The sequence below is a fragment of the Pleurodeles waltl genome, chromosome 11, assembly GCF_031143425.1.
Source record: "Pleurodeles waltl isolate 20211129_DDA chromosome 11, aPleWal1.hap1.20221129, whole genome shotgun sequence".
NCBI lineage: Eukaryota > Metazoa > Chordata > Amphibia > Caudata > Salamandridae > Pleurodeles > Pleurodeles waltl.
The window spans coordinates 179,223,239-179,248,785 of NC_090450.1; positions in this window are offsets into that span (position 1 = coordinate 179,223,239).

Here is a 25,547-nt window from a genome sequence, read left to right on the forward strand (position 1 = left end):
CCTGGAGGGTCGTGGCTCTACAAGGTACGGTCCTTCTGGACAAACCGAGGGGCACAGTAAAAGGGGAGAAACGCTGGGGAAGGGAGGGAGGCAGGGTGAGGGGAGGGAGGAGAGAAGGGCACTTTAGAGAGCACCGGGAGAGCACAAAAGGGTAAAGTACGGAATATACACAAGCCCTGAAGTCCTCACTGGCACCTATATCACACATAACCCCCCCCCCCCCCCTCCTTAAACCTTTTCCCCAGTAAAACATATAAGTAGAAGACGTGGTATAAGGCGTCCGTTCCACTCACCAGCGGTATGTGTTCCCTTTTTCTTGTATGTCACATCCGGGACCTGATGAGGACGATCCGGTACGCCACCTAGAGAAAAGGAAGAAAAGGGACACAGATTAGAAGGAAGATATTCACCACTCCAGAGAAGAAACCGGCGCTAAACGTCGTACTGACTTTTCATCAGTTCTTATTTCAAATTACTAATAAATACTTACCTCAAAAACCCAAATTTACCTCTCCTGAGTGTCTATACTGTGGGGACTGTCTGCAGTGGTGTCAGAAGTGGGATCTTGTTTCTAATCCCTCTCCATAAAACAGTCCAGACAGTATACACAATGAGTGAGAGTCCATCATTAGAGACCGTGATTAAGCAACTAGCGGAAGGGCAAAGACACTTACAACTAGTATGGGAGGCCCAACAGAGAGAGGCCAAAGAAGACCGAGAAACCTTACAATCTGCTCTGAAGAGCCAGGCGACCATACTGGCGAACAACCAGTTAGTCCATGAAAGTGCGATGAAAAAACTAACGGAGACTATCGCCGCTAGTAAGGTACATCCGAATGTACCTAGTTCCGTATTACAGAAGTATCAGGAGGGAGAGGATCCGGAATCCTTTTTCACCAACTTTGAACGGGTAGCCTCCTCCGCCCTATGGCCAGAAGATAAATGGGGACAATATGTGGCCCCCCTGCTCACCGGTCTCTTACAATCAGCATATCAAGCCGCTAACCCAGGTGGTGTCACCCCCTATCAAGACATAAAAACAAGTATACTAGAAAGGGTGGGTCACGACACAGAATATTACAGGATGAGATTTCGTAAAGTCAAATGGGGCACCAACGAAGATCCTAGAACCTTTTATTTTCGTGTGAAGGATCTAGCATTAAAATGGTTAGGCCATATTGGAGATAGTCGGGAGGAAGTCATCAAAACCATTATACTGGAACAATATCTAGATGGTCTACCTCCATCCACAAAACACTGGATAAGACAACACCCAAAAGTGGATACTGAGACGGCCATCGATCTGGCCTGTGCTTTTCATCGATCCACCGATGTCAGAAACTGTCCCACGCGAAGTATCATTAAACCAGTTCTACCGACCCCAAAGACATTTGTAAAAAGTCCACCCGACTATCTAGTACCACGTAGGATTCCTGAAGGCCCGCCTACCATGGGACCCCAATGTTATAGTTGTGGCGAATGGGGACACATCGCACGTATGTGTCCCCAGAAACAAGAAATGGGAGAACCAATGGAGATAGGGATGACAAGGCGAAGGGTGTTATGTACTGGGAAGGGCGCCCTAAAATTTAAAATGATGATACAAGTGGACGGGAAAAGTGTATATGCCCTGGTTGACTCCGGCTGCAGCCAATCAGTAATTAGGAAAGACTTGATAAATAATGATATAGAAGAGAAACAATGGGTATCTATATGTTGCATACACGGGGACAAGGCCCAGTATCCTATACAGGTACTCCAGATCAGGTGGGGACCCTATCAGGACTTCCTCCCAGTGGGGATAATGCCCCGGTTAATCGAGGAATGTATCATTGGGACAGACTACATCCACTTCCAAGAACTATTAGACTACGTCAGAGATAGCAAACAAACTAAGGATTGGTGGGGAGAGGCACCTTTTTCAGAGAGTGATATTGAGAGTCCGCTATATCGTAGAAAGTTGTCACGAAGAGAGAAACGACAGGGAAAAGGGGACTATCGGAAGACGAAAGGTGACAACATCTATGGAGAGATAGTGGCAGAAATTCATGAAGTTCCTAGTACTTTTGTCCAACAACAGAGAGAGGACCCCTCCCTTAACAATGCCTGGAGGTCGGCAGTAACAGAGGAGACAGAAGAGGTGGGTCCCTACTTTATAGTGCAAAAAAACTTATTATATCGGGTTACTACCACACGACGGGGAGAACGTAAACGCCAACTTCTGGTACCTACCCACTATCGGGAACATGTTCTTACACTAGCTCATAATCACCCAGGGGGAGGACACTTTGCGAGAGAAAACACCGAGGAATATTTGCTCAGAAGGTTTTATTGGCCTGGAGTGTACGCCCACATACGTAGGTATTGCGCCCAATGTCCCCGTTGTCAGTTAACCGAACCTAGTCGGCCTAGGAAGGCGCCTCTCCTACCCCTTCCCATCATCGATATCCCGTTCAAAAGAATAGGGATGGATCTAGTGGGACCTTTGATTCCTTCGTCAAAAGGACACACCTACATCTTAGTCATTGTAGATTATGCTACACGATACCCAGAGGCCATTCCCCTGACTAGTATGACAACCAAGACAGTGGCCCAAGCTATGATTAACGTATTTTCTCGTCTTGGGTTTCCACATGAAATCCTCACGGACCAGGGGACCCCTTTTATGTCCACCTTAATGAAACAAGTGTGTAAAACATTGGGGATAGCTCAGATCAGAACCTCCGTTTACCATCCTCAAACGGACGGATTAGTCGAAAGATATAATCGAACCATTAAAACCCTGCTGAGAAAGACTATCAATGAGACAGGGAAGGATTGGGATCAAAAGTTACCCCTAGTGTTGTACGCCATACGGACACATGAGCAAGCATCCACGGGGCATAGCCCCTTTGAGTTGGTCTTCGGACGCCAACCTCGTTCCCTTTTAGACATGGCGGTAGAATCCTGGGAGGCCGAGGCTGAGGAAGCAGGGACTCCTTTGTTAGAATATGCGAAAAAATTGAGGAACCACCTACACAGCTTATGGACCGACGTACACGCAAACCTGGAACAGGCCCAACAAACACAAAAGTCCCATTATGACAAAGGAAGTAAACTACGGGTTTTCCAACCCGAGGACCAGGTCCTAATAATGAGACCCACCTCCGACCATAAACTCCTGGCCAAATGGCAGGGCCCATATCGAGTAATCAAAGCAGTTTCCCCTGTCACCTACCTTATCGAAATATCCTCCCGTCCAATAAAAACACAAATATATCATGTAAACCTGCTAAAAAAATGGGAGACCCCCGCACAACCTGAACGTTCCATAGAAATGGGTCAGTTTGTGTGTCCCGACAAGACCCTAGATATCGAGTTCTACCCTACCAACCCCGATACTGAAAGTACCCTACCCATAGTAGACGATACTTTACCTGAAGGGCAAAAGCAACAAGCCCTTAAGGTTTTAAAACAATATCCCAATCGACTTTTGCCTTTTTCGGAGACGCAAAACGCGAGTTTTGAACAGTTGAGAGTTTCCTTAACCTCCGATCCCATCCTGCACTGCCCAGATTTTACGAAGCCGTTTCACCTCTACACTGACGCATCGGATGTTGGGCTTGGAGGGGTTCTGACTCAGCCAGATAGCGAGGGGCTTGACCATCCGGTGGTCTACATCAGTAGAAAACTGTTTTCCCGGGAACGTAACTATCCAATTATAGAGAGAGAGTGCTTGGCTATCAAGTGGGCCATTGACTGTTTGCAGTACTATCTCCTAGGGCGGCCGTTTATACTATTCACCGATCACGCTCCTCTTACGTGGCTGGCTGCGCATAAAGATTCTAACTCCAGGATACTGCGATGGTTCCTTGAACTGCAACCATTCTCCTTTCAGGTTCGGCACGTCCCTGGATCTCACCAGGCCCCCGCTGATTATCTGTCCCGATTTCCTCTGTCTTCGCCTGTCCTGGAGCAGGACAGTTCTTGGGGAAGGGTGTGTGACCGGGCCGCCCCGGGCAACAGCGGGGAACCGGCAGAAACGGAACCGCTGCGGCCGCGTTCCCAGGTTCCCCTGGAAACGCGTCCGCAACGAGGCCAGCGTCCTGAGGTTGCCTCGGCAACCTCCGGTGACGAGGAGGCTCCGGATTGGCCACCAGGCGGCCAAAAGACGGAAGCTCCGGTCGAGAGGGGGAGAGCCGGGAAGGAAGAGAGGAAGGAGAACGACGGCGGCGACGGCGAACCTAAGGAGGAAGAGAGAGACGGCGACAAGGACATCGGAGGAGGACCCCAGTGGCCTGGAAGCGGTGGAACCCGAACCCAGAGGAACAGCGCCCGACCGGAAGCAGGGGAGACCAGCCCAGACCGACGAGAGGACCTCCACAGAGCCAGCCACGACCCTGGAGGGTCGTGGCTCTACAAGGTACGGTCCTTCTGGACAAACCGAGGGGCACAGTAAAAGGGGAGAAACGCTGGGGAAGGGAGGGAGGCAGGGTGAGGGGAGGGAGGAGAGAAGGGCACTTTAGAGAGCACCGGGAGAGCACAAAAGGGTAAAGTACGGAATATACACAAGCCCTGAAGTCCTCACTGGCACCTATATCACACATAAAACCCCCCCCCCTCCTTAAACCTTTTCCCCAGTAAAACATATAAGTAGAAGACGTGGTATAAGGCGTCCGTTCCACTCACCAGCGGTATGTGTTCCCTTTTTCTTGTATGTCACATCCAGGACCTGATGAGGGCGATCCGATACGCCACCTAGAGAAAAGGAAGAAAAGGGACACAGATTAGAAGGAAGATATTCACCACTCCAGAGAAGAAACCGGCGCTAAACGTCGTACTGACTTTTCATCAGTTCTTATTTCAAATTACTAATAAATACTTACCTCAAAAACCCAAATTTACCTCTCCTGAGTGTCTATACTGTGGGGACTGTCTACAGGCACATATGGAGTGCTATGTAGAAATAGGCCTTTGCTGTAGTCTGAGCACTGAAGAAGCTGTTTTTTTGTTGGCCTTAGGGCTCTGTGCACTTTACCACTGCTAACCAGTACTAAAGTGTGGTAGTTCTCCTCAAAACATAGTAAACTGGCTTACACCACATTGGATCAATTTAAATTACTTGTAAGTCCTTAGTAAAGTGTTACTACTTGTACCCAGTGTTGTAAATTAAATGCTACTACTGCACTTACAGCACTTATTATGCCACCCACATATCTCAGGACTGCCATTGCAGCCTGTGTGCAGTTTTAAAACTGCCATTTGAACCAGGAAAAGTCAATATTTTTCCAGGCCTAAACCTTTCTTTTGAATACATATAAGCACACCTCAATAGGCCCTAAATCACCAATAGGTCAGTGTGCAGTGTATTTAAACATTTTGGACATGTACTTTGAACTTTTATATGTCCTGGTAGTGAAAAACTCTTAAATAAAAAATGTTCTAGCTTACGCAATAAGATTTTTCAATTCTATTAATGACGCTTCTCTCTCTTTATTGTGGAAACACACAGCTGCCAATTAACACATATATACAAAAAAACTACATGCCCCAGGATCCCCAGTCCATTACATTCACATGCTCCAATCAGTAATCACATCCATTGAAAAGAACTGTCAACTCCATTTTGTACTCCTCTTTCTTTGTATCCTAAATGAAAAACTGCATAACCACTTTCTCGGCTGAATCAGGTCCAAACGAAGAATAAACTTCCCCGAACCAACAGATGAGGATTCCACATCTTCAAATGAAGAAGAGAACATTTTGTGAAGTCAAAACCATTTTCATGAAAACTGAAGACGTTTGCCTCAGAAGACAATAGTAGCTCCTTACAAGTGTGCTTCAGTTCTGTCCCTGAAGGAAAATAAATCAGAAGCCATAATAATCCTACCAACGTCTATTATATACGTTAACGATCACATGTAGGGCAGTACATTCATCTTAATAACACTGAAAAATGCATAGGAAGTGTACTTGTACATTATGTCGAGATGTAGATTTGACTCTGACCATGGTGGGATAATCCTCGTCTTGGTGTCCTTAATAGCATTGAAAATTCTTATTGCGTATGCTAGAAAGGTTTGTATTCCTCGTCACCACCAGAGGCTCAGTTTATGCTTGGTTAAAGCTGTGCTACCAGCACTGACGCTACATCCACAATAGGTTTGCAATAAAAGGCCTCAAAGGAAGATTCTGGTGACCAGTCTGCTGCCTTCCAAGTGTCTTCCAGGTGAGACCCTAGTGTAAAAGATTTTGAGGCCATTGCTACCCTGACAGAATGTGCCCCACAAAGGAAGTGTCAATCCCAGCTTCTGCAATATCCATCTAGCCAGTTTAGCAGTTGCCACTAGCCTATGAGGCTTTTACAAGGCAATTAATACCTGCACTTCGGGTCAGTTCGGAATTCACTGGTCACTGCCTCATAGACTTCAAAGCATTGTATGACACATAGTTTTTTTATCATTAGGAAATGCCCGGTAAGATATCAACCTGGTGTTACCCTTTGTCAGCCTAGAGATAATAAAAGAGATGCTGCCTGGAGAGAAAACTATGTCCGCAAGATCCAAAGCCTTAACATTAGAGACCCTCTACCAAAGATCAGGCACAATAACATGGTCAGCTTGGCCAACAACTGCTTTTGGGAAAGATATTTATTGTCAGACCAATTCCTGAGGAACTTCAGGACAATGGTAATATCCCATAAGGACGAATATTTGGCTTGGGGTGGATTGCATATGAGGATACCCCTCATGAGCTTGCACACAACAGGTTGTTCTCCTACAGGTTTGCCATTTATAGGCAAATGTCCGGCAGAAATGGCCGTGTGATATTTATTAACTGACGGCAGGCCAGACCTGAAGCCACCAAGAAAGAAAGGAAATTAATGATCAGTTATATTTGAACCAGCGGGATCGGAGTTACGTTCACTACACCAATGAACCCATCTTATCCAAGCTGACGCATAGCGCTTGTGGTGTCGCTTAGGCGCTCATATTTCTAATGAGACTACTGGATTTTGAGCAGCAAGATCATCCTCAGTGTGGGAGACTGATTCTGACCCACAGTGGGGGACACCTGTCGCTCCAAATCTGGGTTTTGCTCTGGCTAACTAGCAGAGCCTCGTCTCTCCCGAAAGGTAGAGATGATTGGGCAGCCGAGCGCATGACATATCATACTTCTCAGGGAAGTCATGGTCACTGAGGTCGCATCCGGTTCTCTCATTTACAACTCGGTCTCATATATAAATGACAATGAAAGCAGTATAAGTTTTAAAGACTGGTTTAATAAAACAACTGCATTTTAGATAGCAAAGCGTGAGCTGCGATAACCAGAATGACACAACATGACAATATTAAAATGGTGACGATGAGAGTGAAGCATAAGAATAACACTATCATATTGCCACTAGAATCGATGGACTATTTTCTATCTGAATCATAATTTGAGCACAGCATGTTAAGCTCTAATCCTGCCTTTCAGGTTCCCCTGGGAGGACATCGACCCTCATACCTGAGCAAAGGCTTGTAGTCTGTGTTAGCATCTGCAGCAAAGCATTCAGCATACAGTCGTGGTTCCCTGGCTGGAATCTCCCTCTTAACTTGTAATGGAACTAGGAAGTGTTTTTATAATAACACAGCTGATGTTCTCTCATTCACAATTCGGTCTCATATATAAATGACAATGAAAGTAGTATAAGTTTTAAAGACTGGTTTAATAAAACAATTGCATTTTAGATAGCAAAGCGTGAGCTGCAATAACCAGAACGACTTACCATGACAATATTAAAATGGTGACGATGAGAGTGAAGCATAAGAATAACGCTATCATATTGTCACTACAATCGATGGACTATTTTCTATCTGAATCATAATTTGAGCACAGCATGTTAAGCTCTAATCCTGCCTTTCAGGTTCCCCCGGGAGGACATCGACCCTCATACCTGAGCAAAGGCCTGTAGTCTGCGTTAGCATCTGCAGCAAAGCATTCAACATACAGTCGTGGTTCCCTGGCTGGAATCTCCCTCTTAACGTGTAATGGGACTAGGATGTGATTTTATAATAACACAGCTAATGTTCTAAGAAAATGTCCCTACATAAGGATGTGTATTTTCTACGAATTTTGGAGACTAAACTTCTTCCGCGTTCACCGGCAATGTACCAAACGGTAGTCTTGACTGAAGCACAAATTGATCAAGAATGTCTTGTTTGAGAACACAGTGCTGGGCTAAGCAAAACAGTTAGATTGGAGAAATTAAAACAAGACCGTAAAACTGGTTTTGTAAAAATAACAATGCGAAGCCGCATAAAATATATCTAGGTCAAAGTGCACAGCGTCCTAGTGTATTAAACTAACGTGCATGGAGCTATAGCTAAAATGGCTACACAACAACCCTCCCCTTGTCAGTTGAAAGTGGTTCAAGCTAAAACTAAAATTTCTCAACCTAAGATATATATAAAACCCTAGTCAATTTTGACAAGTTAAAAGGACACACAAGCACACTACTTGGCAATTTAAAAAATGAGCATGTGGCTTATAACCGAATTCAATGATAAAGGTTCCAAATTAAGTACGAGTCATGGAGAGCAGGAGATCTTCCACTTTGGCAGGTGACAGAACCCGAAAGTCCGCGCCAAAAATGATTGAGGAGCAAGTGTGTTCCATAGCCCCAGTGTCAACCAAGGTGGCATCCCGTGGAGTGCCCGTTGATGAGTTGGTGGCAACTGCCTCCAGGAAGGGTAACTCATAATTAGCTTCACGTAGCAAACGCAGCCTCAGTGCACATGTCTGATAATGAACCCTCAGCGAGAACATCAACAGATCAGCAACTATTTCTGGGGGGCGCTGCTGTGAAAGACAAACTTCCAGTCCATGTTCGAAAGAGTACCAGAGGCACCGGAACACGGGCTGTACACAATACAAAACCAGTCTGAATAACAAAGACCAGTCACACTCCAAATGCTCACGACACAGCTGAGCTGATGGGAGCGCCGTAATTTGTCCTCGTTGCGGCGGGACAGCCGTTGCCCATAAACAACAGCAACAGCAGGATGCCAGCTAATAAAGCCAAAGTTATCGGAAATCCCCCCAAAATACTACTGAAAATTGAGTGGATAGCTGAAGGTATTAAACCGAATATGGAGGAAAAGGTGTGAACAAAACCAGAACCAACAGCTTTGAAAAAATGTGCTATTCCAGTCGTGCTGGATGCATTAAATATTCGTCCGACGAGTTCACCAAAGTGTCTCGGAAAGTTTGTATTTAACAGGGACTGTATTTCTGCTGATGACCTTGCCACTTGAAATTCGTGGTCTTGCGTGCAGATGTAAGGGCCACATGCTTTTGAAACAATAAAGCCTTGAGTCTACTTAACTTGTCAAAATTCACGTTTGAAGTAGCAATGTAAGGCCAGATATCAGCAACCTCCTTAAATTCAGTGGGTGGAAACAGTACGTTCCTGCAGCTTTTAACGACCTTAGAGACCGAAACAACGTATACTATTCCGGCTCCCATGCCACAACAGTCTTCACTATTGAGAAGGAAGTAGCTGCTGTTTGAAAGCACCTGGAACGTAGGTCTAATCGAGGGGACTGGAACTCACTTAAGATAACAAGCCAAGTTTTCAGCCGAGGCGTTACACGCCCCATGCAAAGACAGCTGTTTACAAATCATCGAATGACTGACTGAAGTCTCGCATTCACTGCCGCTAAGAAAGACTTCTTTCATGCCATTGAAGCATTTGTACGAGAAGGGAAGCTCCCACACCTCATGGATGTAACTACCTCCCAGCTTTTCATATCTGCCTACCGGAATGTGTTTTAAACAGGAGGTGAATTGTAGTGTTGAAATAGGCAGATTAATAACCCTGTGTATTAACCACTGCTGATGGTATTTCGGCCACGGTAAAAGGCAACTTTTCTAATTTCTCAATGTTGAGCATGACATAAGTCGTTTCTTTCTTAGCCATTAGTTGTCGTTGTTGCGTTAGATTAAAAGAAGAAAATATCTCCCTTGCACTGACGTGCTGCCATGGAACGCAACCCACCTTCAATGTTTGAAGTGTCCAACCCAACTGCATAATGGACCTGATCTGACCCTGTCCATGGTATAAAGAAGACATATCAGATTGTATAATGTCTATAGCAGAAGAGACAATGCTGTTAATTGTATATATCCTGTCAGACAAGGTATTAATCCCATTATCCACAACTGCCTTTTTTAGATTTTCCTGATCTATTTGCCTTAACCGGGCAGCAGCATCTTGTTGGGAAGGTTTCCATATTGCATTATATACTGCAAATAAGAAACGCTTCATACGTGGTGTTCTGGGGCCTGACAAGACATCTTGTAAGTCAGTGGAGTGAGACAGGAGATTGAGGTGTTCTTTAACTGCGTTCAGTGAGGATGATTTTAGCCATTGTTGGCATAATTTTCCTACACTATATGTTGTAATGATAGCTGCATGTTCTGGAGATATATAGCGAGGGTCAGGCCTACCCATCCTAGAACCCCCTGAGGAGTTAATAAAACGTTGATGACACCCATTGGTATCTATTGGCCACAATAACCACCCACCTGGATGTGTTAGTGAAGCATTAAACATACCATTCTGGACCCACTCATCGAGCTCATCTTTAGTTGCATTTGTGTATTTTTGCCATTTGTAAAATTTAGCAGGGGCAGGTATACTTGGCATGTTCATTTCCCTGATTGTTGCTAAGCCTAAACAACTCGTTTGTTGCACTGTTTCATTCAAGAAGATCATTTAAACAGGAATACGACATGCTCTAAACAATGTTTCTTTTCCCTTAATTTGCCAAAATACTTGGATTGTGTAACCCTAACCTCAGCATTCCTAAAATAAAATCATATTGGGGTGCTTGGATTATATTGAAGCAAATTATCTTGCAATGGTTCATATTCCTGTCATCTTTGCAAATTATTTGTATTCGTGAGGTTTGCATAGTTACGGGGCCTCCCGCCAATTCACTACCATCAACTGCATGAACAATTTCAGGGACCTTTTTCTTTATACTGGGTATCTGTGAATTTAGTGCTGTTTGTTGATCCACAAAATGTTTGATTGTTACTGACTCTATTAAAACCTGTACAGTTTGTTGTTCTAGGATTTGAAAAGTTTTGGTATGGCGATTTGTGCAAGAACACTTTTCAGATCAATTGATTTGGACCAATATTCATAGCCTTCTATCGATAGCGGGGAAACAAAGGATTCTGAATATATACATTTCGTATTAGTCAATAACATGTGTATATCCTTAGTAGGTGGTACCTTAAAGTAATACGACTCAGCATTCTTTTGGTTGTGCCCAGAAAAATATGCAAACTTTTCAAAATATGTTTTAGAACTCCCTTGCGGTGGAGTTGGACAATGTTCCTATTGCTTGTAATTAAATACCATTTTGGGACTGCTCGCTCTATGTATGAAGTGGTGCCCATAATAATTATAGCAAAACATATCACCATAATTTTCTTTGAATTGGTAAACATCTTCGTTTTCAAAGACAGTATAATATTGCAATTCTGTCATCATAGAATCAACTGTTTTCACATCCCAATCATCAGATACAATGCCTGGTATCACTATATCATTAATTGATAATTTGAACACATACGGTATTTGAATAATTTCAGTGGGACCATATATATCAAACATTACTTTGTCCCGAACAATCCCATCAGGAATTGGCACTGCAGAAATGTTCACAAGGGATAAATATCCTCGGACTTTGTGGGACGAAAAATGTGGTTTCAAAACCTCCTCCACTTGTTCAACTATTGATCTTTCAGGAAGAAAATGACCGTGTATTAATAAGAAAAAGGTAATAACAAAACCAATCCAAAGCAGAAAGGCTAGGACAGTCAGAAAAAGCCATATATAGTTCCATGGAAAAATGAAATACGTTTCTTTAAGCCAGTTTGTTAGCTTACGTGCACTTGACAAATCAGCTGTCGAAGAGGAGAATGAGTCTGAGAAATCATCGTTGAAGTCGGCAAAATAACCAGAGGCAGTTTGCGCAAATGGCGTAGCCGTTGTCAGTGGTGGAGTTGGTGTTTCCTGTAATAGCACACTATAGACAGCACCATCCGTTTGGCTTGTAGTCGAGTTGAGTTGGTCAAATGTTTCTAAGTTAGTTGACGTTAGTGGAACTAATGCAAGATCATCTTCCACCCTCCCCAAGCTCGGAGAGGTATCGGTGTTGGTATAGACAACTTGTAGAGGAACTTCTATGCCAGTAGTGAGAGGGATTGGGGAACTACTGGACGTTCCCCTTGGTCAGCTGTGCAGGATCGGCCACATGGTGTAGCTTGACATTGTCGATGGAGACAAAGCGATTTTCTTTGGCACCTGCCAACGGTGGTAGAATAACAGTTCTGGTACCATGTATCCCTAGTACAGGGACTGGTGCTCGATAAGAAGGGCCAAATTCCTTTTTCACTGTGACTTTTTCACGTACAAGATCCCCAACTCTGGGGATCCAGCCGGTAGATGTTACTGCCACATCCTTAATTTCTGTGGAAGCGGCACTTTTGAAAGAATTATCATCATGGAACTGTTGCAATTCCTGTAAGACAGTGACATGTTCATTTATGTCAAAAGGTGTTTCTGCTGCCTCCACGCCAGGACCATCAAGATCCAGAACATACATCTGAGTTCCGAACAGCAACTCATATAAGGTACGTCCCCCCAGGGACCTTCTAGGCAGGTTATTTAGTGCTCTCTGGACTCCAAACAGGTGAGTAAGCCAACTACGACCCGTACCTAAGACTCTGGCTGTTAAGGATTGCTTTAAATCGTGGTTTAAGCGCTCCACAACACTATTTCCCTCTGGATGAAATGTAGACGAGTACTGGAGTTGGACCCCCAACGAAGCCATGGTGTCCCTGAATGCCCTTGAGGAAAAAGCAGGGCCCTGGTACGAGTGGAAGGCCACAACTGCATATGTACCGATAAAGACTCGCAAATCTTTAATAACAGTCCGAGCGTCAGCTGAGCGTTGTGGCCACACCCATACAAATCTGAAGCATGAATCAACAGTGACTAGTATATATTTGTATGCAATATCAGGTGTTAGGGGACCGCAGTGGTCCAAGTACACACACTGTAATGGTTTGTTTGGAATTAAGAGGGGTGTCTGCGGCAGGCACTTGGCAGTGGAAACTTTGATTTGTTGACATATACGTCACAACAAAGGACATACTGCTAAGTTTCTTTATAGAGACCTGGCCACCAATAACAGGGCTGTAAGATTGAAATTGTAGCCGCCACTCCAGCATGTGCAGATGCTTTAATCAATTGTGGTCTTATATCTTTGTTAGGGATGTCTCGTACGCCTACGCCTGGTATCTTAACTTCAGCGTTCAGCATACTTCCCATATGATAATGATATTTGTTAGGAAATCCTTTAGGATGAGGCGTACCATCAGCTGTAGCTTTCACAGCAGCCCAAATGTCTGCGTCTGGTTTGGAACTCGAGCGAGTCACTGCAGCAACAGTGGCTACTGCCACTGCTGACTTTGCGGCTTCATCAGCCAATGTGTTTCCAGCGACATGTATTCCAACGCGCTGGTGTGCAAGTGTATGTACAACATGGACATTCGGTAGCGTCTCTTTCAGGTCAGCTACTTTCCCCCACAGTAGTCTGTGTTTAATGGTGTTGCCTTTGGAGTCTCTGAACCCATTTTGACACCAATAATGCAGGTATTCATTAAAGGACTGGACACAGTAATATGAATCACAAGCAATCAGCGTAGGCTGTGCTGGATCCATGTGTTCCAGTGCCATCAGCAGAGCTTTCAGCTCAGCCAATTGTGCTGTACAATCCCCTAGGGTCTGTGTAAAGGTATGTATGGGACAAAATGTATCCCCTTCCATATATCCACTTACGCCTGCGCAAGTGGCAGAATATTGATGTTTAGTTCCACATGCAGGTTGTGCAGAGCCATCGGTGTACATGACTCTGTGATACTGATCAATAGGCAAGGTATTTGCCGGAACTGGGTCTTCTACTTCATATTGTAGGAATTCCTGAGTTTGTAACTTTGGGTCAAAAATGTAGTCTACATCAGTGGCTGTCAGAGACGTAGCCCATTGTATCCAACGTGGATGTAGTGCTTTTGCGTTTGGAACGCTAGCTTTTGTAACAGCCTCTAGGGCTGGGATTGGAGAAACAACAATAATGAGTTTTCCTTGGGCAAGAGGTCTTTCTTTAATGACAGCCATCTGTACAGCAGTGAGAATTTTCTCTGTGGGAGCAATGCGTTGTTCAGCTGCTGAATACAAATGTGATTTGTTTGCAATCAGGACTGTCTCACGTTCATTAAATGTCACATAGGTGAAACCGATGGCCCAAGCCATTACGCTGATGACCAAATGTGTTTTGTTGTCCCTTGTGTGTAAATGTTGTGCTGCAAGCATGTCTGTCTGCAATGCTCTAAGAATAGGTGTATGTTCAGTTGTCCAGAATTTACTTGAAAAATAAGGACGTATTAGGTCATATTCGGTGGTTGTAACTGTACACACTTTTCTAAGAATTGTGGCGCTAGGCTCTTCCCTTCACTTGACAGCTCATATCCTAGAAACAGGATGCTGAGGAAGGCTATTTTTGTTTTTTTTAAATTAAATTTGTAGCCAAATTCGGCAAACCCTACAACAATGCGGGCTACCCATCTTAAATGTTGTAGTAATTCATAATCCGTGAGATATATATCATCTACATAGGACAATACTTCAGGGTCGATTTCGTGTAAAATGGCAGTGACACGAGCTGCGAACAGTCCTGGGCTGTTTTTATACCCCTGAGGTAAACAACAGAATTTTAGCGAGCCTAGTGCGCTAAAGCTTGTTAAGTCTCTGCTTTCAGGCGCTATATTCTGGCAGAAAAACCCATTGGAAATATCTAGTGTTGTTTTGTATTTTTTACGCACTATGTGGCTCATTAGTGCAGTGCTATGTGAGTTTTGTATAGCATAGGTGCATGTATGACTATTTAGATGTCTGTAGTCTAAGACTATTCTGTATGAATGGTCTGGTTTAGCTACGGGGAATAAAGAGTTATTCATTGGCGAGACACAGGGTTCAATCACACCCTGGTACTCTATTTGCGTGAGTATTTCTCTCACCAGTGCTTTTGCTTCATGTTTTATAGGATACTGCGGTTGTGGCTGATGTTCACTTTTAATGGGAATTACATGGTAGGGGGAATCCTTATCCCATCCTACGTGATTTCTGTATAATGCAGGTGCTTGTGCTAGAGCCCATTCAATGGAATAGGATTCAGCTAGTTTCTCTGGAACAAGAGGCGAGAAGGAAGGCTTAATGACCACTTCTCCATATGGGCAGGTACGACAAAGTCAAGCGGCCAATCTTGTTCGTCCAACAAGACATCATACACTTTTACTATGCGATCCCAAAAGATTGCGTCTATTGTGCGTTCAATGTCTCCTTCTAATTGTAGCGTTACTTTGTACACCCTGTCAGGCTTGGAGACACGCATGTCCGCTGTTTCTACTTGTATAAAGTCATCAGTTGCTTTCACCTCCAGATGCTCTAGAAGATTCAGGCGAACTATTGTGACCTCTGCCGCGCTGTCTAGCAAGGCTAGAGACCAATTCTTGTTCTTCAAGAGGACCCTCTTCCTGTGCAGCATGTCGGACTGCGTCTGCTGCCACTTTTTTCTTTTTAAAGTGTTGTTTTTGTTGGGCTTTTTTTCTCTTCCTTTTTAACAGAAAACCTCAGAAGAGCGTTGTGATTCCTGTCTCGGTTTCACGCACTCTGTTCTTCGCTCTGATCGCCCACCTCTCTCAGTTCTCTTTTCCGATGAGTCCTGAAAGGAACGAGATTGACGTGTATCAGTATATTGATATCTATCAGGCGTTTTGATATTATCTCTATTTCTGAGATTATACCTATTCTGTGGGGTCTCCGTACGTGGAGATTCTCCCCTTTTTTTTTAGGTGTTGTTTTTTATCCCAGCGTTTCTTATTACCCTCAGGTGTTTGTTTGGGGTTATCTTTATTTGATTTACCCTGAAATTGAGGTTTTTGTGGTCTGGCCCCTAGGCTATCTCGACCGATACTTGAATAGGTCTCAGCTATTATTTTAGGCAGCTCTTGTTCATGTTGTAGAACGTCACAAAGCCGCATGCGCACTGCAAGTGCGACTGCTTCCCGTTTAAAGTTACTTAAAATGATTGAGGACACTGTGGCAAAATTGCCCATCAATTGCATCCCCAAATCTAGGGCCGGGACAGCCCCATATTCATCTTGAATTTGTTTCAGCACTTCCGGTAAATTGGCAAGTGTTGGTGTACCGTGTGTGGTTGTGTAGAGCGCAGCAAATACCGTGCCCCAGGTATTACAGTTTTCTACTGTAGGGACCACCCCGAAAAGGCAAACACATCGTTAATATTCTATGTTTATCCTGAGGTCCCATATGGGGAAATACTGACTCCAGCGTATTAATTTTCTTTGCTAACCAAAACGGAGTTTCTTCTCGTTTGGCGGGTACTTTACCCATAATCGAATGTACAGTCGCAGGATTTATACCTGGCGTTACTGCATGTGGATGTGCTGGAGCAGCACGTGCTGGGTTTTTATTTAATGTTTGCATCACAAATTGTACTAATCGTCTATATATTGCTGTTAATTCAATGTATAAGCGACGAACCTCAGCTACTGCTAAATTTCCAACCACAGGATATGGTGAATAGGTGGCCAATAAAGGCCAGGTAGGACCGTCATTACTTAGTTGACCTAACCTTACTGGAAATATTGTATGGGTTATGGTGCCATCAAGCCAATTATTATGTTTTTGATGAGATAGAAGCATCTCCAAATATGCGTATGCTCTGTATTGTCCAGGCACGTTCGCAGGTGTATATTGATCAAATGAATTAGTGTTCCCATCAACTGCTGGAAATGTGACCCAAGAATAAAAAAGTTCTGCTCTATAAGCTGCATGGGCATCCACCACAAATGTGACTGGACCTCCCTGGGCCGTTAGGCCATTTGCTAGTAAGTGTGCTGTAAGAGGTTGTCTCATGTTAACAGCTATTTGTACATGTTGGGGATTCGCCATGATAGTAATACTATTAGTTCAGAGAAGGCACACCAAAATGGCGTTTCCTTTTAAAGTTCAAGCTTGAACAACTGCCAGTTGTAGTAGGATTACCTACACAGCTGTGTGGGAAATCCTCAGTACCACGGACGTCTCCGCATACGGTACTGAGATGTCATTATATATAATGAGACAGAGATACTCCGGAGGACCCGAAAATTAGAGCCTGACCAAACGTTGGTGGCGCCATGTCGCGTAGGCTCTCATTATTCTAATGAGACTATTGGATTTTGAGCAGCAAGATCGTCCACAGTGTGGGAGACTGAGTCTGACCCACAGTGGGTGACACCTTTCGCTCCAAATCTGGGTTTTGCTCCGGCTAACTAGCAGTGCCTTGTCTCTCCCGAAAGGTAGAGATGATTGGGCAGCTGAGCGCATGACATATCATACTTCTCAGGGAAGTCGTGGTCACTGAGGTCGCATCCGGTTCTCTCATTCACAACTCGGTCTCATATATAAATAACAATGAAAGCAGTATAAGTTTTAAAGACTGGTTTAATAAAACATCTGCATTTTAGATAGCAAAGCGTGAGCTGCAATAACCAGAATGACACAACATGACAATATTAAAATGGTGACGATGAGAGTGAAGCATAAGAATAACGCTATCATATTGCCACTACAATCGATGGACTATTTTCTATCTGAATCATAATTTGAGCACAGCATGTTAAGCTCTAAACCTGCCTTTCAGGTTCCCCCGGGAGGACATCGACCCTCATACCTGAGCAAAGGCTTGTAGTCTGCGTTAGCATCTGCAGCAAAGCCTTCAGCATATAGTCGTGGTTCCCTGCCTGGAATCTCCCTCTTAACTTGTAATGGGACTAGGAAGTGTTTTTATAATAACACAGCTAATGTTCTAAGAAAATGTCCCTACGTAAGGATGTTTATTTTCTACGAATGTTGGAGACTAAACTTCTACCACGTTCACCTGCAACGTACCAAACTGTAGCCTTGACTGAAGCACAAAGTGATCAAGAATGTCTTGTTTGAGAACACAGTGATGGGCTAAGCAAAACAGTTACATAGAAGAAATTAAAACAAGACCGTAAAACTGGTTATTGTAAAAATAACAATGTGTAGCCAAATAAAATATATCTAGGTCAAAGTGCACAGTGGCCTAGTGTATTAAACTAACGTGCATGGAGCTGTAGCTAAAATGGCTACAGAACAGTGGGTACCTGTAGCCCAGGCTTGTTTGCTGTAAGCGGAAGCTTGGTGTAAAATTCCTGGCACCTGCCAAATTTTACGGAATCCCTCCAGGGTATCAGCTTGAGTTGACCCGAGAGTATTAGCGGATGGGATAAACCCACTGGGTCCAGCAAGAGGTTCTTGCCTGATGTGATCACAAGAGGTTTATTGCAAGACAAGCTCAGTGCCATGAGGAACCAAGGTTGCCTCCTCCAGAGAGGCGTCACCAGGACTAACTCCGCCTTCTGCCGGCGAACTTGGGACAGATCTCTAAGAATCATGCTCAATGGAGGACAGAAAATCGATTCCGATGGCAGAAGTGTCAAAAATCCTTGGTGATTTCCGCTAACATTCGTAACTTCGCCCCTCCCCCAACTTGTTCACATATTGGGCCGCTGAGATGTTGTCCATCCTCAGCAGAATGCCACATTCTATTTATTTGGAAGCCAAGCACCTGAACGCAAAAGATCCTGTTAGCTGCTCCAGACAATTGATGTGGAGTTGGAGTTCAGCTCTGACCACCAATACCCCCTTGGCGAGAGGTCCACACCTTGCTCCCTAACCCCATCTGCTGGCATTTGATTCTAGAATGCTTAAGATTGCTTTGTCATGTCCAAGTCATCTCGGTCTTGGCCTCTTGGCAGAGGGGAATCCGGTCCGAGTAGGCCAGGCCCTTCTGTAGATGTTGAATTTTTAGTCTTTGGAGGGCCCAATAGTGAAGGAGACCCGAGAAATTACTTTGATGAAGGACACCAGGAGACCCACAATCCATGTCACTGATCTCAATAACATTGTCGGGATGCACAACAAAGACCTCAATTCCCTCTTGATATCCTGAATCTTTTGAGCAGAGAGAATTAATTGGGCCAGAATGGAGTTGATCTGTAAGGTCAAAAATTCTAACTGTTGGGAAGAAATCAGACAAGACTTCTGCTGGTTTATGACAAAGCCCAGGTTCTGCAGAAGTTGAATTGTCCAGGTCAGATGTTGTGTCACCTCTCAAGGATTCTGCACCATAAGAATCATATCGTCGATGTAACTAATCAACATTGCCCCTCTAGTCTGCATGTTTTCCACAATGGGCCTCATCACTTTTGTGAAGCACCAAGGAGCTGATGATAGCTCAAAAGGGAGATTTTTTAATTCGAAACATTGCCCTTGCCAAAGGAACTGAAGGAATCTCCGATGAGGGGGGAATATTGGGATCGTCGAGTATGTATCCTTCATGTCCATCCGGACCATCCAATTCTCCTCTTGCAGGGCATCTCGAAGAGGTGAACCTAATCCATTTTGAAGTCTCTGTACTATCCAAGAATTGAATTCTCTTGTATTTAATACTAAATGCGAGACACCCCATTTTTTGTTGACCAAGAAGACGGTGCTCATAAAACCGCCTTGGTGTTGTGTTGAATGGCAGATGGCATCTTTTTGCAGGAGCACTTTGGTGTCTGTTGACATGAGATTCTGCTCTTGTAGAGAAAAAGATAGCTCATGAGGAGGGAGTGGTTGTAGGGGGGTGGAATACAATTCCAATTTGTAGCCCTGGATGGATTTAATTACCCAAGGTTCTTGAGCCAGGACCTGCCAATTGTGCACAAAAAGATGTGTCCTGCCCCCCAAAGTTCTCTTTGGAAAAGGGATAATTCTCACCTGTATATCCTGCATAATGGGAGGTGCCTTGTTGCTCTCTATTGCCTCCTCAGCGGAAGTGTGGCCAGCCTCCACTTGATCAGGTTGATTAGCAAGTACTGGAGTAATTTTGATCCTGCCCGTAGTCTCAGCCACAGAAGAAGAGTTATCTCTTTGAGAGCCTTGGTAGTAATCTCGGCTTGACAAATGACTCCTGTATCATCCGGCCCTGCAGAAATGAGTGTCATGAAAGACCTTTTTTAAGGACAATTGGGCTTTGTCCAGTGTGCTATAAGTTACAGTAAAATTTGTGAGGTCCTTCATTGAAGGGCCCTGAAAAGAAGACCTAGGTCTACTGGCCCAGCTTCCGAGGAGTCTGGGTCAGAGAGTTTTGGATCAATATGAAGGTGAATAGACTTTCGCCTCTTGGTGGAAATAGCCATGTTGGCATTTCCTAGCTGGCAGATAGTTGTTGTGCCCATCCTTCCAGGATGTCAGGATCTATGGGCTCCATTAGATTAAAGTTTAGTGCTCTTGGTCTGCGACTCAGTTCTGCTCGCCGATAGTTTTCTCTTACTGGGCCAAGGTACGTGAAAGTAGTCACTATCACTGAGTCCAGAGGCCAAAGATTCTGAGTCCGAATGATCTGAGAGGTTGTACCTGTCATCCCAGATCAAGGAAGTAGTTTGGCTAGTGCTATAACCATGCTCATTTCTGTCTGCCTCAGACAGTTTTTCGAGCGCCTCTGAATGGGCTGATATTTTGGCTTTACCTTTTCCTTTAGGAGGTATAGAGGGCAGGGCTTGAGGACCCCCGGAAGGATTGGGGGGCAGGCGCCATCTCCGTTGGCGGGCAAAGCCTTCGAATGGTGGGTGAGGGGCTCCAAGGCTTTGGCTAACACCTTATTGACAGATAATTGAACTCTGTTGTCAAGCGCTTCAACTAAATGTTTCTTCAGGGAGAGGGCACCATTGCCCAAATACTGTAGATCCTCCTCAAATTGGTTGTACTTGGCCTTAATTCTTTTCCCAGAGGCCGGTATTCCAATACAGCGATGCTACAATATGGGGTACGACTCAGCTACCAACAAGGGAGAGTGCTCCCCCAACACAAAGAATAACTGAATTATCTTGGGATGTGGAGGGGGAAGCCTGCATAACACTCTATGCCAAGCCTGATCTGATTTTACAACCATGGGCATCTTCTAATGCACCAGGGCGCGAAGAGAGCCTGACATGCTCAAAGCTCTGCTAAGGCAGCTAGCAGCATTTTTTTTTTTTGGCTGAAACTGTCAAAGCGCCGGAGCCTGTCAGCGCTATGCTTCGGCCACGGGTTGAAATGAACTGCGGTGGCTTCACATGTGCACACTCTCATCAAAGTCAGAAATCACAGAAATGGGACTACGGCTGATGGCAGGCCGCCACGCCTAGCTTCTGCTCCCACTCCACTAACAAGAGGCCCATGAGGATACCAGCAGGCCAGGGGGCAAATCGTACTCCCAATCAGCAATGTGGCCCAGGCAGAGCTACTCAGTGTTGCTGAGCATTACGCAGCCAGATCCTGTTGCGCAGCAGAGAAAAAAACACAATATGAAATAAAATTAAGCTAGGAGAGGGGGTGGCGGGCTTGTCCAAAAGAGAGCACCTCTGCCTCCTGCCACTGACAAAACATTCAGTATTAATAAAGGAATCAGAGAAGATGTCACTTAACTGGCTAGAAAGCAGCAAAGAAAGATGAGTATAAAATGGAGTTGACAGTTCTTATAAGTTGGTGTGATTACTGATTGCAGTATGTGACTATCATGGACTGGGGTTCATAGGGCTTTTTTTTTTTTGTTTACATGTTTTAATTGGCTGCTGTTTGTTTACACAGCAGAGAGAAAGAAGTGTAATCTGAGCCTCCGGTCCTGATATAGAATTCATTTTTCACTACTGCAAGGCCTACTCCTCCCATAAGATACCATTGGATTACCATATTGTATTTAATAAGTGATAACTTTCAATTGTAATTGTAATTTAAAACTCTCTTTTAAGGTGAAGTCGAATTTTAAGTCACAATTCTGAAAATGCCATATTTAGAAAGTTGGCATTTTTTTGGCCAAGCCAATTGGTGCCAGGAACCTGTATCCTGGGACACATGATGTAGCTGGCAGTTGGTCTTTGCGTATTGCTTCCAGGCAGTGCGATAAAGTAGGATAGGTGTTGGCAGGTTGAGCAATTTCTGACTTGATGAGGGAAAGAATTTCTCACCTACCACACTTGCATATCATAAGGTCTCTGCCTGAGCACTCTCACAAGAGATTTGAGACTGGTCTTTTGTGACCCCAGACAAGCTAGGACCAGGGCAGGGAGGCAAGAAATTTCAAAGACTTCTGGCAATGTTAACCTCCAGCACCTTCTCCTCCTTAAAAGCTGCAACCAGGTATAAATATTGTACCCTCAGACCTAACTCTTCAGTACACCTCTGGACCTACAGGGCTCCTGTGCTGCTCTGCAAGAAGGACTGCTACTACTATATTTCCCCACCACCTGCCACCTGCTGCCTGAGTGAGAAGGGCTGTCCCTGCATTTTGAACCCAAGAGCACTAGAGTGACTCCAAGGGCTAGTTGGCTGGCCTCCTTATCAGAGCCTCTGGGACAGAAAAGTCTCAAACCACCTTGAACCTGGCCCCTGGGCTCTACCAGTTGTGAGCCTTGTGCCCATGTTGTCCCACCCCAATCATAAACTCTTGGAAGTAGGCCTGAATGCGCTCTGCCAGCCCAGCTATGATTTGACCAATTTAGAAATGCACAGTGTAGCTTTCAGTCTCCTGCCAATGTATGACACATCCTTGAAGCAGGACTTGGCATTGCAAGCCTCTCGTCGAAGTCATGCTCGATGATGATGTAAGAGTCAACATCTCAGCCCTGCAATTCGCAGGAACCTCTGATGCATGACACATCTTTGATGCAGGGCTTCTCAACACAGGCCCTTCTTCGATGGCATCCTCGATGACAATAGAGGACTACACATCAGCACCCTACAACCTCCTTGGAACCACCAATGTCTTGATCCGGTATGACCAGATAACCACAGTTGGAGCTTTGTGCTACTAATCATTGTTTTCACTTAAATATTTAAAATTGCAGAACCCCATTTGTAGTGATTGGATTTTTTGCTGTTTTGGTCTCAAATAATTTGTGTGGGATTTTTCTTATGTTGTGTTTTCACTTTATTACTGCTTGAAATGGTGCATAAATCCTTTACACGTCTCTAAATTCAGCCTGACTGCTTTTTTGCCAAGCTACCAGAGGATTAGGCATAGGTTAATTTGGGGTTTGCTTGTGTTTCACCTTGGCAGACATTGTTGTTGCTAGTTGAGTAGGGTTTCACTCCACTCAATCAGTAACCCAGTTTTTAACAGGACTCAATGCATATAGCATACAGATCAGTGCTTTAAATGGGCCGGTACTGTCCGGTACTGAGTACCGGCACTTTTTTATTTTGAGAGGGAGAGTACCGGCACATCTCAAAACAAACGTAATACTTTTAATTGGAGAGTACCGGCACTTCTCGGAACCAAGCAGGTACTCTGGCACAGAGTACCTGCACTTTAATTTTTCCATTTCAAGCACTGATACAGATGAATAAAAAAACATTCAATTGTAAACAGCAAGAGATCAAAAAGTACCCTTGCCAGCACCTTATGCATGAGCCAAGATGGGTTAATGTGGATGTCTATGTCAGTCAAAAATAAAAGATCTCCAGAGGGGGAAAACCGGAATCTGTAGCCAAGAAAGAGTTCTTGAGGTCAGATAGCTATGATAGGTAATATTGAGCCATCCCTCTATAGCCGTTAACATCGGAGTATGAAAAAATGCTAAGATGAAGACACCAAGATCTCTTTTTGTATATGCTTGTCACCTTGTAATGGTCCTCCAAAGAAGAGACTACCTACTTCCTGAAATGTGTTCTGTAGCCCTGCTACCTTGATGGAAAAGAGTCCACACTTTTGGGCCTTGCTCCTCCTGCCCCAGGGCACAGTTCCTTTTTGCAGGAGACATCCTGCAACTCTTGTTTCATGCCCACAGCAACATGTAAAGTTCCAGACAGCAAAGCAACATCTTTCTCATTCCACCGCACTTAGTAAATTTCCTACCATATGAGGGAGGTTCCGCTAGGCTACATGGGACAAATTTCCAATGGTAACGGGTCCACTGTTTTTGCTACTTCTTCCAGTCAAGAAAGAATGCCCCCTGCAAAAGGTCATTATTCATCATACAACCACAGGGAGGAAGTCCCATTGGGACAACCAATTTTTAATAGCAGGACCCAGACCTCGATTTTCATTATCACATCCAAGACCTAATTATGTATGACAAGGCACAACAGTGATATGCCATCCTTTTACTCCTGTCACCATTCAGAATGAGCCAGTATGTTTTCTTGGTCACATTTATGTTGTTCTCCAACAAAGTGCTAGACGTTTTTGGCCCAGAGGAATCTCTCAAAGTGGGTGGCACTCCTTTTATAATGGTTGAAAACTTTCCCAATAACCAGGACATTTCATGCCAAGACTAAAGCTGGGTAGCAGGTGACCTATATTTGCGTGTCATGGGCCTTTTCACCTGCACCTCAAAGTGGAAGAGTGTCCACTGACTTTCTCGTCCTCCAAACCCTCCGGAGTGTAAAACATGTGTGAAATTTTATTTCCACATATGGATGCTGAGGAACCCCAGTTTCAAAGTCTCCCTATATGTATGTATGTATGCTTCCTAGATTTAATAGTAAACCAGTACTGTTTCCATTTGCTCCATGCCCTCTACTTTGAACACCCTTGCTTGTTTGAATGGAGATCATGCTTGAGCAAGAAACCCAGGGTTCACTCATGTAGCAAGCAAGTAAAGACCCCAGTGAGAGAAGTCATAAAAAAGTATTGTCTTCAGCCCTTACAAACAGCACCATCTCCAAACCATAATGGATCGTCCACATCCAGCTTTGAATTTAATCTGATGTGATCATACCCACCCAAAACTTCAACTAGATGATTTCCGCATAAGTCTGCTTTTTCAGATTATTTCTTATGTAACCCACCCAGTGACTGTCACAGATATTGAACAACAGTGGAGAGAATGACGACCCTAAAGGAACACCACACATAACATCCACAAGGGATAAAAAATGTTAGCCAAGGCAGATCAATTAATTTTCCCACTGGTGGCAAACCCACCCTACCCTTGTCGTTCCTTAAAATTCTGGCCAACTGAACAAAGCAAATATTACCATATAAGTAAGCCTACTGACAGGTCCAGAAAAATCAACATGGTTATTTGTAGTTTTTGAATGGCACATAACAGTTGATCCCTGATATCCACTAATACCTACTGTGTCACTTTTCCTGGCCCACTCCCAGACTGACAGCTGTTCAAGAGTTTCTACATGGGCCTATAGTTGCCAGTAGCCTACATTTGCCATACCTTTCCCTAAAAATCACCCATTCAAGCCTTTATTTATTGCACAGATATTCTACCTATTCACCTCAATTAACTTTCACTGATTATATGTTTTGGTACAGTGGGGCCTACAGTCCCTTCTGTTCTCTAATTCAATGTACATCAATTGATCATTTTGCAGC